This window comes from Phycomyces blakesleeanus, assembly GCF_001638985.1.
Source record: "Phycomyces blakesleeanus NRRL 1555(-) unplaced genomic scaffold PHYBLscaffold_14, whole genome shotgun sequence".
Taxonomy (NCBI): Eukaryota; Fungi; Mucoromycota; class Mucoromycetes; order Mucorales; family Phycomycetaceae; genus Phycomyces; species Phycomyces blakesleeanus.
Window position 1 is genome coordinate 221,426 of NW_017265147.1, and position 13,679 is coordinate 235,104.

A 13,679-nucleotide genomic window follows, 5' to 3' on the forward strand; every position below is an offset into this window, starting at 1 on the left:
TGGTACAGTGTTTGGTATTAAGCATGTCAGTTCACAATTTCAAAGAACTATGAGTATAGCTTTGGAAGGACTATCTTTTGTACGGTTTTTCGTGGATGACATTGTTTGCACAAGCAAAACGTTCGAGGAACACAAGGAACACTTGAAGCAAGTAATTGAGAGATTAACAAGGGTCAATTTGAAGTTGAATCCGAAAAAATGTCATTTCTTTCAGAAAGAAATTTATTTGCTTGGTTTTCATATTTCATCTGAAGGAATTACAATGGACCGCAGAAAACTTGTTAATGTTCTTGAATTTCCTCAACCAAAGACGGGTAAAGATATCCAAAGTTATTGTGGGTTAATCAACTATTTTAGAATGTTGATTCCGAATGTATCTTCCATTATGTTGCCATTAGATTCATTGAGAAATGAAAAGTCGATTACCCATTTATGGACAGATAAGCATCAAAATGCATTTAATAACTTAAAAAAACACTTTTGAGTGATCTGGTGTTGTCGTACCCAGATATGAACTCTCCTTTTAGTATCAGCTGTGATGCATCTCTTACTGGAATCGGTGCAGTGTTGTATCAAGTCAAGGATGGCAAGAAAAAATATATTTCTTTCATGGCCAAGAGCTTATCCCAAAGTAAAAGAAAATATTCTGCGACCAAAAGAGAATTACTAGCGTTAGTATTTGCACTCAAGCGTTTTCACAAGTATGTCTATAGTTCTCACTTTACCTTGTACACGGATCACAAGGCATTGTCATATCTTCACACCCAACGTGTTGCGAATCTGATGATGATCGCATGAATAGACACAATTTTACAGTATGACTTTAAGATCGTTCATTTGTCTGGTGTTTCGAATGTGCTCCCTGATGTGTTGTCACGTTTGTCTGAAGAGACTGAAACATTATCAAATGAACTGGGTGGGGATAGTGTGATTAGATCCATCATGAGAAATAGTGCTGTCACTATGGAACCACTACCAGACATCTTGAGTGGTGAGTACTTTACTCCTTCCCAGAAAATGAAAGGAATAAGTTATTAGTTGAAGAACATTTGAAAGGTCATTTTGGTGTAGAAGCTATACTACATGCCTTAAAGAGAAAAGGTATTTATTGGACCAACTTGAAGAGTCAAGCAAGTGATCTTATATAATCGTGTATACAGTGTCAATGGCACAATATCACAAGAAAAGGATATAACCCTTTAAGACCAGTGACCGCAACACTTCCTGGTGACAGTTGGGGAATAGACCTGGCTGGGCCATTTACAACGTCGACTAGAGGAAATGAGTACTTGTTGGTGATGATAGACATCGCAAGCAAATTTTACGTATTGCGTGCCATACCTGATAAAAGGGCATCTACAATTGCGTTACAAGTACTGGATGTCATTAGTACATGGGGTCCAATGAGAAAGTTGCAGAGTGATTGTGGACGGGAGTTTGTGAACTCGCTGATGACATGTATAAAAGAGAATGTTGGTTTTGAACATGCGTTGATTTCGCAGTACCATCCTAGAGCTAATGGTGCGAGTGAAAGAGCTGTCCAGTCGGCAGTGAACACCATTAAAAAACAAATAGTTGGTAATGTTGCTGATTGGGATCAGAAGGTACCATCCGCACAGTTGTTTTTGAATAGCAAATATAATGCTAGGACTAAGAGTACGCCATTCTCATTAATGTTTGGAAGGAATCCAAATGACTTCCTCGATTTTAGTAAAGAGAAGGATAGTGCAACTGCTGAACAGATTCAGAAAGAATTGCAAGAAAAAATTAAAAGAATGACTGAGATAGTCTACCCTGCCGTGTTTGAACACGTAAAGCATGTCACACAAAAGCAAAAGGAATGCTTTGACACAAGTCACAAAATGATAGATCTGGTTCCAGGAACTATAGTTATGATTTTGGTGACAGAAAAACAGAATAAATTAGATCCAAAGTATAAGGGATTTTATACTGTTGTTTGAAAGACTGCTGCCAATACTTATGTATTGAAAAATGAAAAGGGATTTTTAGAACCAAGGAATTACCCTCCTTCTTTATTAAAAAAAGTGTCGAATAAGATATTAGAGCAAAAGAATGATTTTTTTGAAGTCGAAGCAATTATTGGTCATAAGAAAGATGATATGAACAATTATTTGTATAGATGCAAATGGTTGGACTATGATGAGTCTCATGATACCTGGGAGCCAGAGGATCACTTTACTGATCCTAAATTCATTAAGGAATACTGGCAAAGAATTGGGGAAGCACCAGAAAGTATCAAAGACATCAACAAAGCCAATAAAAGATTATTGAAGGATATGAAAGTCGTAAATTCCATACCCAAAGAAAAGTCAGGTATAAAAAGAAAGAACTATGCAAAGACAGCTTTGAAAAAGAAGAAACGCAGTAAGGTCTAAATAAAGAGTTATTTGAGCACCACAGTACTCGTATATATATATAAAATGCATAAAGTACTTGAACGGTATTTAATTAATACCTGGGTGGGGATAATGTGGTGATCCAGACACTTGGTTGTTGGATTTATTACATCTAAGAACATATTCCTATTATTATAGTAAAACAGCTATCATTACAAGAACAAATGAATAATTTATTTATTTTACTTATGGTAAATCAATAAGACCAATAATTAATTACAGTAAGTACTGTAATTATGACAGCTCAGTAAGTACTGAGTTAATATGAGGACACTGCAATTAGATTAAATTATAAACATAGCAGTACCAGCTCTCTAATATCTAAATGAACTCAGACTTAAGAAATTAAGATGTGACTGACAAAGCAGATTGTGTTTTGATATAAAAAGGACAACTTTATATTCTTTAATAAAGAAAACCTATATACAGTCTCAAAGTATTCTTATATACGTCTCAATCTTTTTACTGTTGATTTTATTCTATAAAACTTCACACAACTTAGTCAGAAAATAAGAATAAAATATATTGAAAAAGAATTACAAATTCAATTCTGGAGTACGAGTTTGGGTAGGAAAGAGAATAATACAGAGAAAAATAAATAAGAAGATACAAAGTATTTAGAAAGGAGATTGAATGCTCAACTTCACTTGAGACAGTTGAGAATAGAAATGAAATAAAAGTATTAAGGTAGAAGGTGAAGGGAGACAGACAAACACTGTTGATTTTGCTTGGAACAATTCAAACAGATAAAACAGCAAGGCACAAGAAGGTAAAATAGAAAAAGAAAATAAAAATACTACTGATTTCACTCAGGGCAATCACACAGATACAAAGAAACTGAAAGAGAAAAAAGAGAAAGAGAATTTTGAACAGAGATATATAGTATATTTTCTTAATAATCATAAATTTCAAGATTTGTGTCAATTTTTTTATTTCAAATGCCGATATATGAAAATGACATTAAATGTCCGCCAGTTTTTTAAAAAACTCTAAATATTAAACTTTATGCAGTCACAACTTTATATATTCACGACAAAAGATCTTTTAAATACTAAGTGATATATAATATTACTATCTTAGGGGATCGATTCTTGTCATCTGCCATTATAAATAGAAAATCTAGTGTCAATATTTCTCTTTCTCTGCTATTAAATTCAAATACCGCGTTTTTTTAAGACCTAAAAAGTGCTGTCGCAAATGACAAAACTAAACATGTTTTCTGTTTACTTTGTAGAGAAACTGTTTCTTAACAAAGTAAATAGAAAAGATATTCAGTTTTGTCATTTCCGACAACACTTTTTAGGTCTTGAAAAAAATGATTGGAGTACAATTTTTTTTGTTGATTATAAAAAAAAATATACTATAAAACTTTAATATAATATATGATTGCTTTTCTATAGGTCAGACAGAAAGCAATTCCAGAATAGTGATTTTAAGAGAGAGATAACTAATGATTTTTATTGTTATAGAAATAGATCTCTTATATATCTTTGAAAGATAAAAATAAAATGGAATGAAATTTGATAATGAAATGTTTTTAGAGATTATAGATGTGACTTATAGTGTGAGAAGAGCTAAAAAGTAAAGGCAGATAGATGTCAATATCAAATAGAAAGAATGAAATAATATTTGTGCTTTTGATAAAATATAAGGATAAGATATTAGAATATAATAGAAATGATAATAAAAGACAATAAAAATAAGATATAAGATGAGAAAGGAATAACAGTAATAGTGAAAGATAAATTATGTGAAAAAAAAGAAACTGGAAATATAAGTTGATAAAATAATACAATAGGTACAATTATGTTCAAGAGATGTGGATGGAAGTAAATTACAATGAAAAAAATGTGGAATGTGTATATACAAAAATGTAGAATAAAACTGGAGAAGTAAAAGAGAAGATATATATATATAAAGTAAAAATGCCAAAAGGAAAATATATGCAGAAAAAGTAAGAGTGATAATAAAAGTAAAGAATATAAATATATAAAAATGTGACTATGAAGAGATCTGATAATATTTAAAGTGATAATGCAAATGATAACAAGAAAAAAATGAAAAAGGAAATGATCAGAGAAGAAGAGAAATGAATTAGGGTGGGCAAAGCTGGGAACACACAATACCCATATCATAAGAAAATCTGAGTGTGAAAAACGCAAATGTTTGATAAAGTTTTGAGAAAGTTTGTCAAACTTGAAAGAAATTTGAAAAGCATTGTAAAATATGATAGATCAATTATGTTTTATTATTTTTTTGTTGCTAGACTCTTGATAGAGTTAACTGCAAAAATATTAATAATTATAATTTTTAATGTATGTATATAAGAATATAAGCATCCCTTCAGTATACTTTTCTTTACTTATTTTTTTTTACTATTTTTTTAATAAAAGCTAACAAATCTCTCATTAGTTTGATTATATAAAGCAGCATTTGTGAGTTTAGTACTACTACTTTTCCAACTGTTGTGAGAAGGAATAAAACAAATAAAAATATAGACAAAAGAATTTATAAGAACTTGTATAGATTGTTTATTTCAAAAAAAAGTCAAGAATAATCAAATTCAATTGTTTTTCTACATGGAACTATTGACTGATATTTATATATTTTTCTAATTTGTAATTCAGCATGTGCTTAAGTAATCAATATCACAATGAGTCATCTTTCAGAAGTATCGTTTTTCTGGAAAGAGCTGGAAAGACCAATTGATATGATACTTCTCCAGTCAGACCAGTCTGAGAGTTTTGGTAAAGAAGAACATTTAAGCTATTAGTAATATTTTAGTATTCCGACCCAGATACTTGGGTAATATTTTATAATATTAAATAGTTGTAGTTATAGTCTGTCAATTAAGTATTTGTATAATAAAAGAAATATGTAGATGAAATATAATAATATCATACATATAATGTATATGTATTTATATACTCCATATCATGATAATAATAATAAATAATCAATTATGTGTATGATGATCTGTGTATTAGCTAATATTATAAAGGCAGATCCGTTTGACTGAAATGGCTGAGAATATTATTTTATCCTTCTGTCTTACTCTCAGATTCAGCAGTAATCAATACTCATTTATAACACTCACAGTAGAGTGGAAAGTGTTATACTTTGTTCTGTCTCTGTGAATCTCACTTTCAACATTGCTCAGATCTCTTGCACTGTATGGAATCAAGCAGTTATTTCTCAACTGAAACCCTGAATCTATTATAACACATTAGCTTAATGAATTAAAATATAAGTGAAACAACATACCCCCTAACCTGTAAGTATCATTCTTAAAATATATGTCAGGATTCTCATAGTAGTTCAGCAATTCATTACAGTTAAATACTCTTTTGTTATTTGATTGCTCTATGTTTACATTTAATAAATAATCAAAATCTATTTCTAAGATTAATATTATCTGACTTTCCAATGTACACGTATGTACACCTTTAAAAGGTATCACATACAGCCATAATGTTCAGGAAAATGTTTTCCTTATAATCTCAGTACAATTCTGGGTCATTGGCTGGTCTGTGAATGTTAATCAGCTTGCCATTCACAATGCCAGTGCAATATGTCATCTTTTTTTCAGATTTAGTAAATTCTTCTTCTGGATACTCAAAATTATATAAAGCTTGCTGAACTTCTTCAATAATTGTTGGCCAATAGATGATCTGGCTTATTATTTCTGTGATTGCTTTAAGAAACCTGTTGATAAAGTTGGTATACAAGTCTTATCCAAAATCAAGAAAGCTCTTCTGCATCATATGTCCAAGGTAACAGCTCAAAAATCTCCACAGAACACACTCTACTTGCTGCTCAATAGGCGTAGCATTGTGAACTATATGCTAAAAGATGGGATGCTGTTTTAAGAGCAAACACAGTTTATTAAAAGATGTCTAGTTCATATAATAGTGATATCAAAGTGTCATGGTTGGGCAAGTATTGCAGACATTGTCGTCAAGCAAATTGAGTGCCATGTTTCTCAGAATCTATTGTGTTTTGGCAGCCTGTTGCATGTGTGTTGTATAGATAAATTTATAGGAGTAGCAAGTTGAAGAAATAACTTGCTATCATCTTCAAAGCTCAATACAACTCTTTTGACTTATGTTGTTGTCAGAATATATTAGGCACAAGAATTACAGAACAATGTCATATGATTGTTTGATATACGTTCATAACAAAGCATAGCTTTTATTTCTAACAGTATTTGCTGGTTTGCTTTTTCAAGAAATTTGAATGCAAGAAGAACTAATTCATGATCAGTTAATCTGTCAAGAAGATTGCTGGTATTTGTATTAGTGTTTTTAGACATTTTCTTATTAAAAGTAGAAGGAAGAAGCTATTACAATTTCAATAATATGCAATGATTTCATTGCATAATTTATATCCAATTCTTCATTTTTTAGACTGTTTGAATTATAGCAGTTTAACAATGAAAATTTGAAATATAATATTAACAACAAAAATGGTTAAAGGACTTTAAATAAACATATTTTAGATCTGATCAAATAAAAAAAATTACTGCCAACATTTAGGATATTGACAGGTGCTCGAGAAGCCTCTAATCAATACTCATTTAGAACACTGACAGAAAATAATTACCAAATGTACACTATGTCTGACACATAATATTCCAACAGAAAATGTTTTATAGAAATTTGTATTTGGTAGCTTGGTGCCTAAATATCTACTGTAGAAAAAAAGTTGCCAGAAATTTTAAAAAATGGCAACTTTTGATAAAAAACCTGCAACTTTGTTTAAACTCCTACCACACTACAACAAGAAAAAGGGTCACTATTAGGGTCACTTTAGAGGCCTTTTTTTGTTTGGACTCCTGTTTTGACCCCTTACTTTTATGGAGCAAAATATATCTCTGCTCTCTTAAGAACATAGAGTTTTATTCATACACTAATAAACTTTTTGATATACTATAGTCTTTTTATTGGTACTTACACTGATCTTGAATAAGTTTACATATATTATCAAAAAGAAAATTTTGAGAAAAAGCACCCATTGTTGTTTTTATTTATTTTTTCATTCTTTTTCTTAATCAAATCTTCTTATGTCTTCTAAAATCATTAAACAATCTTGTAAAAAGAGTCCCGAATGTGGTGATTCAGACACTCGGATATTGGATTTATCACATATAAAAACATATTCATATTGAGATATCATAGTAGCTATCACCTTGACAGTATAAAATATATATAAACAATTAAGTAATCAGCCCAATAATTATCACAGTTAGTACTGTAGATAATATCTTAAAGATTGCTAAGATAATTATATCATACTGCCGGGTAAACTGTGTCAGAGCAATATGGAGCTAAATTAGTAGAAAGTCCTAAAGCTCTAGTGTAAAAGAGAAAAGAATAGCTAAGAGCTAAAGAAGTACAATTTATGACTTGGTGTCATAATTGTAACACTGACACTAGTTAAGCAATAAATACACTCTAATAACCAAATATAGTAAAAAAAGAAAGCCTTAAGAAACTAAGACGTAATGACAAGAGCAGATTGTGTTTTTTTATAAAAAGAAATACTTTTTATTTATGAATAAAGGACAACTTATATACAGTCTCAAAGTATTTCTATACGTCTCTATTATCAAATATTTTATTTTTCTATTGTTTCGTACCTGAAATACCACACCAAACTTTCAGATTATATAAAAGGCAAGATTGTGAGTGCTTATGGCTTTGGAATTCCCATGGCTAAGATTGCGCGCAAGTATGAGCTACCCTATACAACAGTGACAACAACCATTGAGAGAGTAAAGAAAACGGATACTGCCCTTACCAAAAAACGTGAAGGGAGACCTGTTCTCTCAAATGATTGTGATTTGAGAGCTCTGGGAAATATTGTGTGCAACAACCCAACTGTAACATTAGACGCGATTATAGCTGAAAGTCAGGAATCTTCAGATGTACCCATCAAGAGGGATGCTGTTTGTAATTCCTTAAAAAAGATTGGTTTACGCTCTTGTGTTGCTGCAAAGAAGCCTTTGCTAAAGGAAAGGCACATAAAAAACAGGTTAAAGTTTACAAGAGATGCTCGTTGTCGCAATCAACAATGGAATCAGGTAATCAGGAGTGATGAGTCCAGATTCATGATCTATTCAAGGGCAGGAAATGTGCGTGTTTGGCGCACTCCAGCACAGAAATATAGAAGAGGCTATGTACGTCCAAGAGAACAAGGAGAAGGAGGCTCAGTCATGGTCTGGGAGTGTATTTGGGCTGGTGAAGTGGGAAAACTTATAATTGTTGATGGCATGCTAAATCAGACAAAGTATATAAAACTCTTACAACTTCATTTTATGTCCTGGTTTTGCCACCTTAAGCAAAGGAAAGATGACAAGTTCATTTTCCAAGAAGATAATACACCCTGCCATAAAGATATTTTGGCAAAAGAACACAAAGAACAGGTGAATCTGCCAGTGATGACATGGCCAGCAAACAGTTCCGATCTTAGCCCAATAGAAAACATTTGGGCATACTTAGAACACCAGCTGAGAGCTAAAAGGGTAAAGTCAACAAATTCACACTCGTTGGCCAGAGCTCTTCCACTACAGAAAAAAAGGGGCGTTTTTTGTAATTATGACTTCATTTTTGGTCTATAATAATTAAAGAATCACCAAAAAAATCAAAATGAAACAAAAAATTCCACCACCACAAAAATTGGAAGCCAAATATGGTAGGGTATGGTACCCAAACAATATTATTGGCCTAGAAAATTTTTCTTTCTATAATTTTGTGAGTTTAATATTTTTTCTTCCAAATAAAGGAGGAAAGAAGGTTTGGTCCTACTTCAAACTTTTTTGATCACAATAAAAAGCTGTTCAAGTAAGACAAAACATTGAATAAGGAAATGCGGAGAGTGTATTGTGTAATGAAAAAATAATTCTGTTAAAATTTGGTAAAGACAACGATTTTCAGCATATAAAACGACTTTGACAAAATTTCAAATAAGAAAAAATATACAATTTTTTTTGTTTCTTACATAATATTAGTAAAGAATGCCTAGCAAAGGCAACCTTCTAAGACACAACTCAACCCAATGAAGATATAAATGTATTCACATTTTTTTTTAATAAGTTACAGCTGTAATTTCAATTATTTGCTATTAGAACATATCTCTTTAACTTATAAAAATAAGGCAAACTGAGAGAGAATGACAGCGTTTTTTTTAAAAACATTTCTACGAGTTGCAATATTGATATTAAAAGCCAGTAGACCAATGAGGATTTTTTAAATCGATTTTGAATAAGTGTAGGGTCACATCCTTTGCATTGTTTCTTACTCTACTTTACCAACAAAAGTTTGTTCATTATGTGTTTTTACATATAGTATATTATCTTTTTAGGAAACATGTCTATATATTCTTGTTTTTGAGGTATGTATAATAAAAAAGCAATATTGTACTTTGTAACGCAGTTATTTATCTTGGGTCTCATTAGCTGACAATTAGTCTTTTCATTATCTGATCAAAATGAGTTGAGGTAATACCTGCACATCTAGTTTACAAAGTAATTGAATACTAACAATCTTTTATTCATTTTTACTTATAGAGATTCTAACTTTTATGAAATTCATCTCAGCAAACTCAAAGGTGAGCTTTCATTTGACTTATATTTTTAAACTGGAAATACTCATTCATATTTATATTTTACTAGATTGCTCTTGTACTTCACTATTACGGGTGCTCTTAAGTGCTTTTGTCTTCAAGAATTATAAGGGATATAGACTCCATAACCCTATCTTTAGCTTAGAATAACTAGATTTAATTTATTATATATTTCTGCTCATAAATTATATGGTGTAGCTATAGCTTAGCATTTTTTTCTACTTTGAAACAAAAAATAAAAACCAATTTATTTGAAATACAATTTTTTTGAACCATTTTTTTTTGAAAATGCATTTTTAAATCCGTGATTTATTTCGACCAGAATTTATTGCAGATAATTGTGTCTATATATGGGCATGTAAGGTATATCTATATTCCTACACAAGAAATTTCTCTGGCGGTTATTTGTTAAAGAGCGGAGTTATAAACTAATCCATAACAGGCAGGAGGTGAAAAAGTAGGTAGGCAAAAAACACCCACCTGGACAACCTCCTGAGCAGACCCCCAGTGAACCCCCAAAAGCACCTCTTTTTTTCCCATAGTGAATGACATAAAAGAAGTCATGTTAATATAATATTTACATTGTTAAAAGTATATTTTTTAACATATTTTACTTCTGCATCTTCCTTTGAATATATTGTTAGCTTAGCAGTTAAAAATAATCTTCAATGATTGGCTGAAGATACTTTGCAAAGTCCAAATTGGGCTTATAAAAGTTTTGGAAAAGGTGCCTTTTGACAAAATCTTTTTTGGAAATATGAAACAAACTGTTGTGGGGAGAAAATAAAGCAAAATATAATATAGACGAAAGAATTCGTGAGAACTTGTGTAGGTTGTTTATTTCAAAAGAAAAGTAAAGAATGATAAAATTCGATTGTCTTTCTACACGGAACTATCTACTGATATTTATATGTTTTTCTAATTTGTAATTCAGTGTGTGCTTAAGTAATCTTTATCACGATGAGTCATCTTCCAGGAGTATTGTTCTTCTGGAAAGATCCGGAAAGACCATTTGATATGATACTTCTCCAGTCAGATCAGTCCAAGAGTTTTGGTAAAGAAGAGCATTTATGCTATTGGTAATATTTTAGTATTCCGACCCAGATACTCGGGTAATGTTTCATAATATTAGATAGTTGTAGTTGTAGTCTCTCAATTAAGTATTTGTATAATAAAAGAAATATGTAGATGAAATATAATGATGCCATATATATAATGTATATGTATTTGTATATCCCATGTCATGGTGATAATAATAAATAATCAATTATGTGTATGATGATCTGTGTATTAGATAATATCATAAAGGGAGATCCGTTTGATTGGAATAGCTGAGGATATTATTTTATCCTTCAGTCTTACTCTCAGATTCAGCAGTAATCAATACTCATTCACAACACAAACTATTTCTTTTTAGGTAGGCAATTTCCTTTTTAATTTTGTTAAAAAAATTGCACAAACCTCTGTCATCTCACCAAGACCCCTAATATCTTTAAGATATTATCTACAGTACTAAGAGCATCTTCAGCAGTATCTAAACCCAAATACTAAATATCCAAATTAGGATTTCTCGCACTAGTACAAATAAAGCAATTTAGTATGAAGAATATCAAGGTCACTCCAGCAGTTTCTTAACACAGATTCTAAAGAGCTGATGATTTTAGTGAGATTTTTCCTAAATTCTGAGATTTAAAATTGAAAATTCAAAGTCACAATATAAAAAATAGAAATTTAATAAATGATAGAATCTAAACAAATTCTGAGAAAACCTACAGAAGTTTAGATTTTGATTCAAAAAGTTTAGATCTAAATTCCGGATTTGAGTATTTAGATTTTTGTTTAGAAACTGCTGGAGACGTTTTTTTTTGGAAAATCTAAACACCAGTTTCTTAACTTGGATATTTAGTATTTGGGTTTAGATACTGCTGGAGATGCTCTAACTATAATAATTATTGATTCAATTACTTGATTATTTATATATATTTTATATGCTGGCAAGATGATAACTACTAAGCTATCTCAATATGAATATGTTTTTATATGATATAAATGCAACAGCTGAGTGTTTTGATTACCACATCTCCTACTCTTCCTATACTGCACAAATCATTTTATAGCCTGTCTTTACCTCATATATAGCCCTCTGATATTCATGCTATCACTTTTTTTTAGCTAAGCTTTTTTGGCTATTTGATAACATCATTTATTCATAATATTTGACAATATATCTTTTGTGTCTTCTACTATTCTATCTATCTCTTTCTGCTTGACTGCTATATTTCAGACTAAAGAATTTCTTGATGACCTTGCCAGCTCTTTTGCTACTTTGCTTTATCTTTAGTTTTATTTCTTTTAATGCACTTTCCAAGTTAGAGACTCTGACTATGTTACTATCTTTTCTCTTTATTAGTCAAAAGTTTAATTTTTTTTAGATAATAGAGACCTTGGTGAGATGATAAGAGACATTTAGGTGCCAAATTATTAACTATGAATTTCTATCAAACATTTTTTGTCAGAATATCATATCTCAAACATAGTATACATTTGATAATCATTGCCTGTCAGAAAAGAAATAGTATTAAACTCACAAACACTGCTTTATATAATCAAGCTTGTTATATTTGTATGTGGAAAGGTGGAACGATAAGTACTTTGAGACTCTTTTTTATTGTGTTTATTAAAAGTTCAAGTCAAATCGAATTTTTTTAATAAAAGTTATTTTATCTATGATATTTATATTTATTGAGATATATCCAGTCACCTTGGATATGAGTCATCGTAATGGCTTTGCGATAATAGTTTAAGTACTTCTTGAAAATGATCCAATGATGGATCTGACACATTGCTCTTATGTTTCAGATAGGACTTCATATTGGATAATCATTTATAATGATCTCTTTGACAGGTACTTCTGTCTGGGTTCGTATATGATATCGGATATTAAAGTATCCCAAATACAACAAAGCTAAGGAGAGATTTTTTGGCTTTTATTAAATAATAGTCATTTTTTTGGTATTATGTTGAGGCAAAACTATTAATACTAACTTTATTAAAAAAATAATAAAAAAAATTAAGTAGAGAAAAGTATACTAAAGGGATGCTTATATTCTTATATACATATATTAAAATTACAACTATTAATATTTTTACACTTAACCCTTTCGTGAGTTTAGCAATAAAAAAATAATACAACCTGATTAGTCTATTATGTTTTATAATGTTTTTCAAATTTCTTTCAAATTTGACAAACTTTTGAGAAAGTTTATCAAACATTTGCATTTTTCATGCCCAGATTTCCTTATATAAATAATTTAAGTACCTCCAAATGTTTTACAATGCTTCACCAAGATCTCTAATATATATAGTTACTAGATAGTCAATGCCAACCTCTATTATCTTTTCTTTCTCATTCTGGTGCTTGACCGTTCAGAAGTTTACTTGTTTTAAACGTCTAAAGATTGTGTTATTGCTCTTTAACACATCAATGATCTTGAATTGGTTCGTGCCAATTCCAAGAATGATGTATCTATGAATTCTCATATTACTAATTGTTCTTTTCTCACTGACTTCACCCTGTATCCCAAATTAGAAAAAGCGTTTCCTATCATGCTCCACAACTTTTTTTGCAGTTCTGTTAGC